The sequence below is a fragment of the Chionomys nivalis genome, chromosome 23 (assembly GCF_950005125.1).
Source record: "Chionomys nivalis chromosome 23, mChiNiv1.1, whole genome shotgun sequence".
In the NCBI taxonomy this organism is placed as follows: Eukaryota; Metazoa; Chordata; class Mammalia; order Rodentia; family Cricetidae; genus Chionomys; species Chionomys nivalis.
Genome location: NC_080108.1, coordinates 48,968,288 through 48,982,592, shown reverse-complemented (window position 1 = coordinate 48,982,592; position 14,305 = coordinate 48,968,288).

Genomic DNA, 14,305 nt, shown 5'->3' with positions numbered 1-14,305 from the left:
AAGATAATCACGTTCTTTTGAAACTTTATTAATTTCACGAAAGCTTTACTAAGAAACGCACATGTGTTTCCTTGTAAAGACAAGCACTTGTTTGCTACATGTGAAAGCATTGTTAGAAGTGTTATCAGTGTTTCTTTTGTCAGTACAACCTTTACTTTGAAAGATAATCATGTTCTTTTGAAAGTTTAATAGTTTCACAAAAACTTTAGTAAGAAACAACCATGTGTTTCTTTGTAAAGCCAAGAATTTGTTTCCTACGTGTGAAAGCATTGTTAGAACTGAGATGAGTGTTCGTTTTCTCAGTACAAGCTTTATTTTGAAAAATAATCACGTTCTTTTGAAAGTTCATTAATTTGAAGAAAGCTTTAGTAAGAAACGCACATGTGTTTCTTTGGAAAGACAAGCAGTAGTTTACTACATGTGAAAGCATTGTCAGAACTGAGATCAGTGTTCTTTTTATTAGAACAAGCTTTACATTGAAAGAAAATCACGTTCTTTGGAAAGTTAATTAATTTCACGGAAGCTTTAGTAAGAAAGGCAAAAGTGTTACTGTGTAAAGACAAACAGATGTTTGCTACTTATGAAAGCAATGTTAGAACTGAGATCAGTGTTCCTTTACACAGTACAAGCTTTACTTTGAATGATAATCGCGTTCTTTTGAAAGTTTATTAATTTCAGGAAAGCTTTAGTAAGAAACGCACATGCGTTTCTTTGTAAAGACAAGCAGTTGTTTGCTACTTGTTAAAGCACTGTTAGAACTGAGATCAGTGTTCCTTTTCTCAGTACAAGCTTTACTTTGAAAGATAATCGCGTTCTTTTGAAAGTTTATTAATTTCAGGAAAGCTTTAGTGAGAAACGCACCTGCATTTCTTTGTAAAGACAAGCAGTTGTTTGCTACGTGTGAAAGCACTGATATAACTGAGATCAGTGTTGCTTTTCTCAGTACAAGCTTTACTTTGAAAGACATTCGCGTTCTTTTGAAAGTTTATTAAGAATCGTACATGTTTTTCTTTGGAAAGACAAGCATTTTTTTTCCTACGTGTGGAAGCATTGTTAGAACTGAGATCACTTATCCTTTTCTCAGTACAAGCTTTACTTTGAAAGATAATCCCGTTCTTTTGAAAGTTTATTATTTTCACGAAAGCTTTATTAAGAAACGCACATGTGTGTCTTTGGAAATACAAGCAGTTTTTGCTATGTGTTAAAGCATTGTTAGAACTGAAATCAGTGTTCCTTTTCTCACTACAAGCTTTACTTTGAAAGATAAACGCGTTCTTTTGAAAGTTTATTAATTTCACAGAAGCTTTTGGAACAAAGGCAAATGTGTTCCTTTGTAAAGGCAAGCATTTGTTTGCTACATGTGAAAGCATTGTGAGAACTGAGATCAGTGTTTTTTTCTCAGTACAAGCTTTATTTTGGAGGTTAATCACATTCTTTTGAAAGTTTCTTAATTTCAGGAAAGCTTGAGTAAGAAACGCACATGTGTTCCTTTGGGAAGACAAGCAGTTTTTTGAACTTGTGAAAGCATTGTTAGAACTGAGATAAGTGTTCTTTTTCTCAGTACAAGCTTTACTTTGAAAGATAATCACGTTCTTTTGAAAGTTCATTAAATTCATGAAAGCTTTAGTAAGAAACTCACATGTGTTACTTTGTAAAGACAAGCAGTTGTTTGCTACTTGTGAAAGCATTGTTAGAACTGAGAACAGTGTTCCTTTTCTCAGTACAAGCTTTATTTGAAAGTTAATCACGTTCTTTTGAAAGTTTATTAATCTCATGAAACCTTTAGTAAGAAACGCACATGTGTTTCTTTGTAAAGACAAGCAGAAGTTTGCTATGAGTGAAAGCATTGTTAGAACTGAGATCAGTGTTCTTTTTTTTCCTTAGTACAAGCTTTAATTTGAATGATAATCATGTTCTTTTGAAAGTTTATTAATTTCAAGAAAGATTTAGTAAGAAACGCACATGTGTTTCTTTGTAAAGACGAGCAGTTGTTTGCCATGTGTAAAAGCACTGTTAGAACTGAGATCAGTGTTCCTTTTCTCAGTACAAGCTTTATTTGAAAGATAATCACGTTCTTTTGAAACTTTATTAATTTCACACTGAAGCGTTAGTAAGAAATGCAAATGTGTTCTTTGTAAAGACAAGCAGTTTTTTGCTATGTGTGAAAGCATTTTTAGAACTGAGGTCAGTGTTCCTTTTCTCAGTACAAGCTTTACTTTGAAAGATAATCAAATTTTATCAAAGTTTATTAATTTCACAAATGCTTTAGTATGAAACGCACAAGTGTTTCTTCGAAAAGACAAGCGATTGTTTGTTACATGTGAAAGCATTACTTGTATTGAGATCAGTTTACCTTTTCTCAGTACAAGCATTACTTTAAAAGATAATCACGTTCTTTTGAAACTTTATTAATTTCACAAAAGCTTTACTAAGAAACGCACATGTGTTTCTTTGTAAAGACAAGCAGTTGTTTTCTCTGTGTGAAACCATGGTTAGAACTTAGATCAGTGTTTCTTTTCTAAGAACAAGCTTTACTTTGTAAGATAATCACGTTCTTTTGAAAGTTTACTAATTTCACGAAAGTTTTAGTAAGAAACGCTCATGGGTTTCTCTCTAAAGACAAGCAGTTGTTTGCTACGTGTGAAAGCATTATTAGAACTGAGGTCAGTGTTCCTTTTCTCAGTACTAGCTTTACTTTGAAAGATAATCATGTTCTTTTGAAAGTTTATTAATTACACGAAAGCTTTAGTAAGAAACAACCATGTGTTTCTTTTTAAAGACAAGCAGTTGTTTGCTACGTGTGAAAGCATTATTAGAACTGAGATCAGTGTTACTTTTCTCAGTACAAGCTTTACTTTGAAAGATAATCGCGTTCTTTTGAAAGTTTATTAATTTCACGAAAGCTTTAGTAAGAAACAACCATGTGTTTCTTTTCAAAGCCAAGCAGTTGTTTTCTATGTGTGAAAGCATTGTTAGAACTGAGATGAGTGTTCCTTTTCACAGTACAAGCTTTACTTTGAAAGATAATCATGTTCTTTTGAAAGTTCATTAATTTCATGAAACCTTTAGTAAGAAACGCACATGTGTTTCTTTTTAAAGACAAGCAGTTGTTTGCTACGTGTGAAAGCATTGTTAGAACTGAGATAGGTCTTCCTGTTCTCAGTACAAGCCTTACTTTCAAAGATAATCATGTTCTTTTGTAAATTAATTTCAAGAAAGCTTTAGTAGGAAACACACATGTGTTTCTTTGTAAAGACAAGCAGTTGTTTGCTACGTGTGAAAGCATTGTTAGAACTGAGATCAGTGTTCCTCTTCTCAGTATAAGCTTTACTTTGAAAGATAATCAAGTTCTTTTGAAAGTTTACTAATTTCAAGAAAGCTTTAATAAGAAACGATCATGTGTTTCTTTGAAAAGACAAGCAGTTTTTGCTAAGTGTGAAAGCATTGTTACAACTGATATCAGTGTTCCTTTTCTCAGTACAAGCTTTACTTTGTAAGATAATCACGTTCTTTTGTAAATTAATTTCAGGAAAGGTTTAGTAATAAACGCACATGTGTTTCTTTGTAAAGACAAGCAGTTGTTTCCTACGAGTGAAATCATTGTTAGAAGTGAGATCAGTGTTTCTTTTCTCAGTACTAGCTTTTCTTTGAAAGATAATCATGTTCTTTTGAAAGTTTATTAGTTTCATGAAAGCATTAGGAAGAAAAAACGATGTGGTTCTTTGTAAAGCCAAGCAGTTGTATGCTAAGTGTGAAAGCATTGTTAGAAGTGAGATGTGTGTTCCTTTTCACAGTACAAGCTTTACTTTGAAAGATAATCACGTTCTTTTGAAAGTTCATTAAATTTATGAAAGCTTTAGTAAGAAACGCACATGTGTTACTTTGTAAAGACAAGCAGTTGTTTGCTACCTGTTAAAGCATTGTTAGAACTGAGATCAGTGTTCCTATTCTCAGTACAAGCTTTACTTTGTAAGATAATCACGTTCTTTTGTAAATTAATTTCACGAAAGCTTTAGTAAGAAACGCACATGTGTTTCTTTGGAAAGACAAGTATTTGTTTGCTATGTGTGAAAGCATTGTTAGAACTGAGATCAGTGTTCCTTTTCTGAGTATAAGCTTTGCTTTGAAAGATAATCAAGTTCATTTCAAAGTTTATTAATTTCACGAAAAGTTTAGTACCACTCGCACAGATGTTTCTTTGGAAAGACAAGATGTTGTTTGTTATGTGTGAAAGCATTGTTAGAAGTGAGATCAGTTGTTCCTTTTCTCAGTACAAGCTTTAATTTGAAAGATAATCGCGTTCTTTTGAAAGTTTATTAATTTCACTGAAGCTTTAGGAAGAAACGCAAATGTGTTCCTTTGTAAGGGCAAGCAGTTGTTTCCTACGTGTTAAAGCATTGTGAGAACTGAGATCAGTGGTTTTTTTTTCTCAGTACAAGCTTTATTTTGAAAGATAATCACGTTCTTTTCAATGTTTATTAATTTCAGGAAGTTTTAGCAAGAAACACACATGTGTTACTTTGGAAAGACAAGCAGTTGTTTGTTACGTGTGATAACATTACTTGTATTGAGATCAGTTTTCCTTTTCTCAGTACAAGCTTTTCTTTGAAAGAAAATCACGTTCTTTTGAAACTCTTAATTTCACGAAATCTTTACTAAGAAACGCACATGTGTTTCTTTGTAAAGACAAGCAGTTGTTTCGTATGTGTGAAACCATTGTTATAACTGAGATCAGTGTACCGTTTTTCATGACAAGCTTTACTTTGAAAGAAAATCACGTTCTTTGAAAGTTTATTAATTTCACGAAAGCTTTAGTAAGAATCGCACATGTGTTTCTTTGTAAAGACAAGCAGTTGTTTCCTACGTGTGAAACCATTGTGAGAACTGAGATCAGTGGTTTTTTTTTCTCAGTACAAGCTTTACTTTGAAAGATAATAAAGTTGTTTTGAAAATTAATTGCACGAAAGCTTTAGTAAGAGACGCACATGTGTTTCTTTGGAAAGACAAGCAGTTGTTTGCTACGTGTGAAAGCATTACATGTATTGAGATCAGTTTTCCTTTTCTCAGTACAAGCTTTACATTGAAAGATAATCGCGTTCTTTTGAAACTTTATTAATTTCACGAAAGCTTTACTAAGAAACGCACATGTGTTTCTTTGTAAAGACAAGCACTTGTTTGCCTCATGTGAAAGCATTGTTAGAAGTGTTATCAGTGTTTCTTTTGTCAGTACAACCTTTACTTTGAAAGATAATCATGTTCTTTTGAAAGTTTAATAGTTTCACAAAAACTTTAGTAAGAAACAACCATGTGTTTCTTTGTAAAGCCAAGCATTTGTTTCCTACGTGTGAAAGTATTGTTAGAACTGAGATGAGTGTTCGTTTTCTCAGTACAAGCTTTATTTTGAAAGATAATCACGTTCTTTTCAAAGTTCATTAATTTCAAGAAAGCTTTAGTAAGAAACGCACATGTGTTTCTTTGGAAAGACAAGCAGTAGTTTACTACATGTGAAAGCATTGTCAGAACTGAGATCAGTGTTCTTTTTATTAGAACAAGCTTTACATTGAAAGAAAATCACGTTCTTTGGAAAGTTAATTAATTTCACGGAAGCTTTAGTAAGAAAGGCAAAAGTGTTACTGTGTAAAGACAAACAGATGTTTGCTACTTATGAAAGCAATGTTAGAACTGAGATCAGTGTTCCTTTACACAGTACAAGCTTTACTTTAAATGATAATCGCGTTCTTTTGAAAGTTTATTAATTTCAAGAAAGCTTTAGTAAGAAACGCACATGCGTTTCTTTGTAAAGACAAGCAGTTGTTTGCTACTTGTGAAAGCACTGTTAGAACTGAGATCAGTGTTGCTTTTCTCAGTACAAGCTTTACTTTGAATGATAATCGCGTTCTTTTGAAAGTTTATTAATTTCACGAAAGCTTTAGTAAGAAACGCAAATGCGTCTCTTTGTAAAGACAAGCAGTTGTTTGCTACGTGTGAAAGCACTGTTAGAACTGAGATCAGTGTTGCTTTTCTCAGTACTAGCTTTACTTTGAAAGATAATCGCGTTCTTTGGAAAGTTTATTAATTTCACGAATGCTTTAGTAAGAAACGCACATGCGTTTCTTTGTAAAGACTAGCAGTTGTTTTCTACGAGTGAAAGCACTGTTAGAACTGACATCAGTGTTGCTTTTCTCAGTACAGGCTTTACTTTGAAAGATAATCGCGTTCTTTTGAAAGTTTATTAATTTCACGAAAGCTTTAGTAAGAAACGCACATGCGTTTCTTTGTCAAGACAAGCATTTGTTTGCTACCTGTGAAAGCACTGATGGAACTGATATCAGTGTTGCTTTTCTCAGTACAAGCTTTACTTTGAATGATAATCGCGTTCTTTTGAATGTTTATTAATTTCACGAAAGCTTTAGTGAGAAACGCACCTGCATTTCTTTGTAAAGACAAGCAGTTGTTTGCTACGTGTGAAAGCACTGATAGAACTAGATCAGTGTTGCTTTTCTCAGTACAAGCTTTACTTTGAAAGACATTCGCGTTCTTTTGAAAGTTTATTAAGAATCGTACATGTTTTTCTTTGGAAAGACAAGCATTTTTTTCCTACGTGTGAAAGCATTGTTAGAACTGAGATCAGTGATCCTTTTCTCAGTACAAGCTTTACTTTGAAAGATAATCCCGTTCTTTTGAAAGTGTATTATTTTCACGAAAGCTTTATTAAGAAACCCACATGTGTGTCGTTGGAAATACAAGCAGTTTTTGCTATGTGTTAAAGCATTGTTAGAACTGAAATCAGTGTTCCTTTTCTCACTACAAGCTTTACTTTGAAAGATAATCGCGTTCTTTTGAAAGTTTATTAATTTCACGAAAGCTTTAGTGAGAAACGCACCTGCATTTCTTTGTAAAGACAAGCAGTTGTTTGCTACGTGTGAAAGCACTGATATAACTGAGATCAGTGTTGCTTTTCTCAGTACAAGCTTTACTTTGAAAGACATTCGCGTTCTTTTGAAAGTTTATTAAGAATCGTACATGTTTTTCTTTGGAAAGACAAGCATTTTTTTCCTACGTGTGAAAGCATTGTTAGAACTGAGATCAGTGATCCTTTTCTCATTACAAGCTTTACTTTGAAAGATAATCCCGTTCTTTTGAAAGTTTATTATTTTCACGAAAGCTTTATTAAGATACGCACATGTGTGTCGTTGGAAATACAAGCAGTTTTTGCTATGTGTTAAAGCATTGTTAGAACTGAAATCAGTGTTCCTTTTCTCAGTACAAGCTTTAATTTGAAAGATAATCACGTTCTTTTGAAAGTTTATTAATTTCACAGAAGCTTTAGGAACAAACGCAAATGTGTTCCTTTGTAAAGGCAAGCAGTTGTTTGCTACGTGTGAAAGCATTGTGAGAACTGAGATCAGTGTTTTTTTCTCAGTACAAGCTTTATTTTGGAGGTTAATCACATTCTTTTGAAAGTTTCTTAATTTCAGGAAAGCTTGAGTAAGAAACGCACATGTGTTCCTTTGGGAAGACAAGCAGTTTTTTGAACTTGTGAAAGCATTGTTAGAACTGAGATAAGTGTTCTTTTTCTCAGTACAAGCTTTACTTTGAAAGATAATCACGTTGTTTTGAAAGTTCAATAAATTCATGAAAGCTTTAGTAAGAAACTCACATGTGTTACTTTGTAAAGACAAGCAGTTGTTTGCTACTTGTGAAAGCATTGTTAGAACTGAGATCAGTTTTCCTATTCTCAGTACAAGCTTTACTTTGAAAGATAATCACGTTCGTTTGTAAATTAATTTCACGAAAGCTTTAGTAAGAAATGCACATGTGTTACTTTAGAAAGACAAGCAGTTGCTTGCTATGTGTGAAAGCATTGTTAGAACTGAGATCAGTGTTCCTTTTCTGAGTATAAGCTTTGCTTTGAAAGATAATCAAGTTCATTTCAAAATTTATTAATTTCACGAAAAGTTTAGTACCAATCGCACAGATGTTTCTTTGGAAAGACAAGATGTTGTTTGTTATGTATGAAAGCATTGTTAGAAGTGAGATCAGCGTTCCTTTTCTCAGTACAAGCTTTACTTTGAAAGATAATCGCGTTCTTTTGAAAGTTTATTAATTTCACGGAAGTTTTAGTAAGAAACACAAAAGTGTTCCTTTGTAAAGACAAGCAGTTGTTTGCTACGTGTAAAAGCATTGTTAGAACTAAGATCAGTGTTCCTTTTCTCAGTAAAAGCTTTACTTTGAAAGATAATCGCGTTCTTTTGAAAGTTTATTAATTTCACAGAAGCTTTAGGAAGAAACGCAAATGTTTTTCTTTTTAAAGGCAAGCAGTTGTTTGCTACGTGTGAAAGCATTGTGAGAACTGAGATCAGTGTTTTTTATACTCAGTACAAGCTTTATTTTGAAAAATAATCACGTTCTTTTCAAAGTTTATTAATTTCAGGAAGCTTTAGTAAGAAACACACATGTGTTACATTGGAAAGACAAGCAATTGTTTGTTACTTGTGAAAGCATTACTTCTATTGAGATCAGTTTTCCTTTTCTCAGTAAAAGCTTTAATTTGAAAGATAATCACGTTCTTTTGAAACTTTATTAATTTCACGAAATCTTTACTAAGAAACGCACATGTGTTTCTTTGTAAAGACATGCAGTTGTTACGTATGTGTGAAAGCATTGTTAGAACTGAGATCAGTGTACCTTTTCTCAGTACAAGCTTTACTTTGAAAGATAATCACGTAGTTTGAAACTTTATTAATTTCACGGAAGCTTTACTAAGGAACGCACATGTGTTTCTTTGTAAAGACAAGCAGTTTTTTGGTACGTGTGAAAGCATTGTTAGAACTGAGATCAGTGTCCCTTTTCTCAGTACAAGCTTTACTTTGAAAGATAATCGCGTTCTTTTGAAAGTTTATTAATTTCACAGAAGCTTTAGGAAGAAACGCAAATGTGTTCCTTTGTAAAGGCAAGCAGTTGTTTGCTACGTGTGAAAGCATTGTGAGAACTGAGATCAGTGTTTTTTTTCTCAGTACAAGCTTTGTTTTGAAGGTTAATCACATTCTTTTGAAAGTTTATTAATTTCAGGAAAGCTTGAGTAATATACGCACATGTGTTTCTTTGGAAAGACAAGCAGTTTTTTGAACTTGTGAAAGCATTGTTAGATCTGAGATCAGAGTTCCTTTTCTCTGTACAAGCTTTACTTTGAAAGATAATCACGTTCTTTTCAAAGATTATTAATTTCACGAAAACTTTAGTAAGAAACAACCCCATGTGTTTCTTTGCAAAGACATGCAGTTGTTTGTTATGTGTGAAAGCATTGATAGAACTGAGATAAGTGTTCCTTTTCTCAGTACAAGCTTTACTTTGAAAGATAATCACGTTCTTTTGAAAGTTCATTAATTTCACGAAATCTTGAGTAAGAAACGCACATGTGTTTCTTTGTAAAGACAAGCAGTTTTTTACTACCTGTGAAAGCATTGTTAGAACTGAGATAAGTGTTCCTTTTCTCAGTACAAGCTTTACTTTGAAAGATATCACGTTCTTTGGAAAGTTCATTAAATCATGAAAGCTTTAGTAAGAAACACACATGTGTTTCTTTGTAAAGACAAGCAGTTGTTTGCTACTTGTGAAAGCATTGTTAGAACTGATATCAGTGTTCCTATTCTCAGTACAAGCTTTACTTTGAAAGATAATCTCGTTCTTTTGAAAGTTCATTAAATCACGAAAGCTTTAGTAAGAAACGCACATGTGTTTCTTTGGAAAGACAAGCAGTTGTTTGCTATGTGTGAAAGCATTGTTAGAACTGAGATCAGTGTTCCTTTTCTGAGTATAAGCTTTGCTTTGAAAGATAATAAAGTTCATTTCAAAGTTTATTAATTTCACGAAAAGTTTAGTACCAATCGCACAGATGTTTCTTTGGAAAGACAAGATGTTGTTTGTTATGTGTGAAAGCATTGTTAAAAGTGAGAAGAGTGTTCCTTTTCTCAGTACAAGCTTTAATTTGAAAGATAATCACGTTCTTTTGAAAGTTTATTAATTTCACGGGAGTTTTAGTAAAAAACGCAAAAGTGTTCCTTTGTAAAGACAAGCAATTGTTTCCTACGTGTGAAACAATTTTTAGAACTGAGATCAGTGTTCCTTTTCTCTGTACAAGCTTTATTTTGAAAGATAATCACGTTCTTTTCAAAGTTCATTAATTTCAAGAAAGCTTTAGTAAGAAACGCACATGTGTTTCTTTGGAAAGACAAGCAGTAGTTTACTACATGTGAAAGCATTGTCAGAACTGAGATCAGTGTTCTTTTTATTAGAACAAGCTTTACATTGAAAGAAAATCACGTTCTTTGGAAAGTTAATTAATTTCACGGAAGCTTTAGTAAGAAAGGCAAAAGTGTTACTGTGTAAAGACAAACAGATGTTTGCTACTTATGAAAGCAATGTTAGAACTGAGATCAGTGTTCCTTTACACAGTACAAGCTTTACTTTAAATGATAATCGCTTTCTTTTGAAAGTTTATTAATTTCACGAAAGCTTTAGTAAGAAACGCACATGCGTTTCTTTGTAAAGACAAGCAGTTGTTTGCTACTTGTGAAAGCACTGTTAGAACTGAGATCAGTGTTGCTTTTCTCAGTACAAGCTTTACTTTGAATGATAATCGCGTTCTTTTGAAAGTTTATTAATTTCACGAAAGCTTTAGTAAGAAACGCAAATGCGTCTCTTTGTAAAGACAAGCAGTTGTTTGTTACGTGTGAAAGCACTGTTAGAACTGAGATCAGTGTTGCTTTTCTCAGTACTAGCTTTACTTTGAAAGATAATCGCGTTCTTTGGAAAGTTTATTAATTTCACGAATGCTTTAGTAAGAAACGCACATGCGTTTCTTTGTAAAGACTAGCAGTTGTTTTCTACGAGTGAAAGCACTGTTAGAGCTGACATCAGTGTTGCTTTTCTCAGTACAGGCTTTACTTTGAAAGATAATCGCGTTCTTTTGAAAGTTTATTAATTTCACGAAAGCTTTAGTAAGAAACGCACATGCGTTTCTTTGTCAAGACAAGCATTTGTTTGCTACCTGTGAAAGCACTGATGGAACTGATATCAGTGTTGCTTTTCTCAGTACAAGCTTTACTTTGAAAGATAATCGCGTTCTTTTGAAAGTTTATTAATTTCACGAAAGCTTTAGTGAGAAACGCACCTGCATTTCTTTGTAAAGACAAGCAGTTGTTTGCTACGTGTGAAAGCACTGATAGAACTAGATCAGTGTTGCTTTTCTCAGTACAAGCTTTACTTTGAAAGACATTCGCGTTCTTTTGAAAGTTTATTAAGAATCGTACATGTTTTTCTTTGGAAAGACAAGCATTTTTTTCCTACGTGTGAAAGCATTGTTAGAACTGAGATCAGTGATCCTTTTCTCAGTACAAGCTTTACTTTGAAAGATAATCCCGTTCTTTTGAAAGTTTATTATTTTCACGAAAGCTTTATTAAGAAACGCACATGTGTGTCGTTGGAAATACAAGCAGTTTTTGCTATGTGTTAAAGCATTGTTAGAACTGAAATCAGTGTTCCTTTTCTCAGTACAAGCTTTAATTTGAAAGATAATCACGTTCTTTTGAAAGTTTATTAATTTCACAGAAGCTTTAGGAACAAACGCAAATGTGTTCCTTTGTAAAGGCAAGCAGTTGTTTGCTACGTGTGAAAGCATTGTGAGAACTGAGATCAGTGTTTTTTTCTCAGTACAAGCTTTATTTTGGAGGTTAATCACATTCTTTTGAAAGTTTCTTAATTTCAGGAAAGCTTGAGTAAGAAACGCACATGTGTTCCTTTGGGAAGACAAGCAGTTTTTTGAACTTGTGAAAGCATTGTTAGAACTGAGATAAGTGTTCTTTTTCTCAGTACAAGCTTTACTTTGAAAGATAATCACGTTGTTTTGAAAGTTCAATAAATTCATGAAAGCTTTAGTAAGAAACTCACATGTGTTACTTTGTAAAGACAAGCAGTTGTTTGCTACTTGTGAAAGCATTGTTAGAACTGAGATCAGTTTTCCTATTCTCAGTACAAGCTTTACTTTGAAAGATAATCACGTTCGTTTGTAAATTAATTTCACGAAAGCTTTAGTAAGAAATGCACATGTGTTACTTTAGAAAGACAAGCAGTTGCTTGCTATGTGTGAAAGCATTGTTAGAACTGAGATCAGTGTTCCTTTTCTGAGTATAAGCTTTGCTTTGAAAGATAATCAAGTTCATTTCAAAATTTATTAATTTCACGAAAAGTTTAGTACCAATCGCACAGATGTTTCTTTGGAAAGACAAGATGTTGTTTGTTATGTATGAAAGCATTGTTAGAAGTGAGATCAGTGTTCCTTTTCTCAGTACAAGCTTTACTTTGAAAGATAATCGCGTTCTTTTGAAAGTTTATTAATTTCACGGAAGTTTTAGTAAGAAACACAAAAGTGTTCCTTTGTAAAGACAAGCAGTTGTTTGCTACGTGTAAAAGCATTGTTAGAACTAAGATCAGTGTTCCTTTTCTCAGTAAAAGCTTTACTTTGAAAGATAATCGCGTTCTTTTGAAAGTTTATTAATTTCACAGAAGCTTTAGGAAGAAACGCAAATGTTTTTCTTTTTAAAGGCAAGCAGTTGTTTGCTACGTGTGAAAGCATTGTGAGAACTGAGATCAGTGTTTTTTATACTCAGTACAAGCTTTATTTTGAAAAATAATCACGTTCTTTTCAAAGTTTATTAATTTCAGGAAGCTTTAGTAAGAAACACACATGTGTTACATTGGAAAGACAAGCAATTGTTTGTTACTTGTGAAAGCATTACTTCTATTGAGATCAGTTTTCCTTTTCTCAGTAAAAGCTTTAATTTGAAAGATAATCACGTTCTTTTGAAACTTTATTAATTTCACGAAATCTTTACTAAGAAACGCACATGTGTTTCTTTGTAAAGACATGCAGTTGTTACGTATGTGTGAAAGCATTGTTAGAACTGAGATCAGTGTACCTTTTCTCAGTACAAGCTTTACTTTGAAAGATAATCACGTTGTTTTGAAACTTTATTAATTTCACGGAAGCTTTACTAAGGAACGCACATGTGTTTCTTTGTAAAGACAAGCAGTTTTTTGGTACGTGTGAAAGCATTGTTAGAACTGAGATCAGTGTCCCTTTTCTCAGTACAAGCTTTACTTTGAAAGATAATCGCGTTCTTTTGAACGTTTATTAATTTCACAGAAGCTTTAGGAAGAAACGCAAATGTGTTCCTTTGTAAAGACAAGCAGTTTTTTGCTACGTGTGAAAGCAGTGTTAGAACTGAGATCAGAGTTCCTTTTCTCACTACAACATTTAATTTGAAAGATAATCACGTTCTTTTGAAAGTTTATTAATTTCACGAAATCTTGAGTAAGAAACGCATATGTGTTTCTTTGTAAAGACAAGCAGTTGTTTGCTATGTGTGTAAGCACTGTTAGAACTGTGATCAGTGTTCCTTTTCTCAGTAGAAGCTTTACTTTGAAAGTAATCACGTTCTTTTGAAAGTTTATTAAAATCACGAATCCCATGGTAAGGAACTCACAAGTGTTTCTTTGTAAAGACAAGCAGTTGTTTGCTACTTGTGAAAGCATTGTTAGAACTGAGAACAGTGTTCCTTTTCTCAGTACAAGCTTTACTTTGAAATATAATCACGTTCTTGTGTAAATTAATTTCACGAAATGTTTAGTAAGAAACGCATATGTGTTTCTTTGGAAAGACAATCAGTTGTTTGCTATGTGTGAAAGCATTGTTAGAACTGAGATCAGTGTTCCTTTCTGAGTATAAGCTTTGCTTTGAAAGATAATCAAGTTCATTTCAAAGTTTATTAATTTCACGAAAAGTTTAGCACCAATCGCACAGATGTTTCCTTGGAAAGACAAGATGTTGTTTGTTATGTGTGAAAGCATTGTTAGAAGTGAGATCAGTGTTCTTTTTCTCAGTACAAGCTTTACTTTGAAAGATAATCGCGTTCTTTTGAAAGTTTATTATTTTGACAGAAGCTTTTGGAAGAAACGCAAATGTGTTCCTTTGTAAAGGCTAGCAGTTGTTTGCTACGTGTGAAAGCATTGTGAGAACAGAGATCAGTGTTTTTTTCTCAGTACAAGCTTTACTTTGAAAGATAATCACGTTCTTTCCAAAGTTTATTAATTTCAGGAAGCTTTAGTAAGAAACACACATGTGTTACTTTGGAAAGACAAGCAGTTGTTTGTTACGTGTGAAAGCATTACTTGTATTGAGATCAGTTTTCCTTTTCTCAGTACAAGCTTTACTTTGAAATATAATCACGTTCTTTTGAAACTTTAT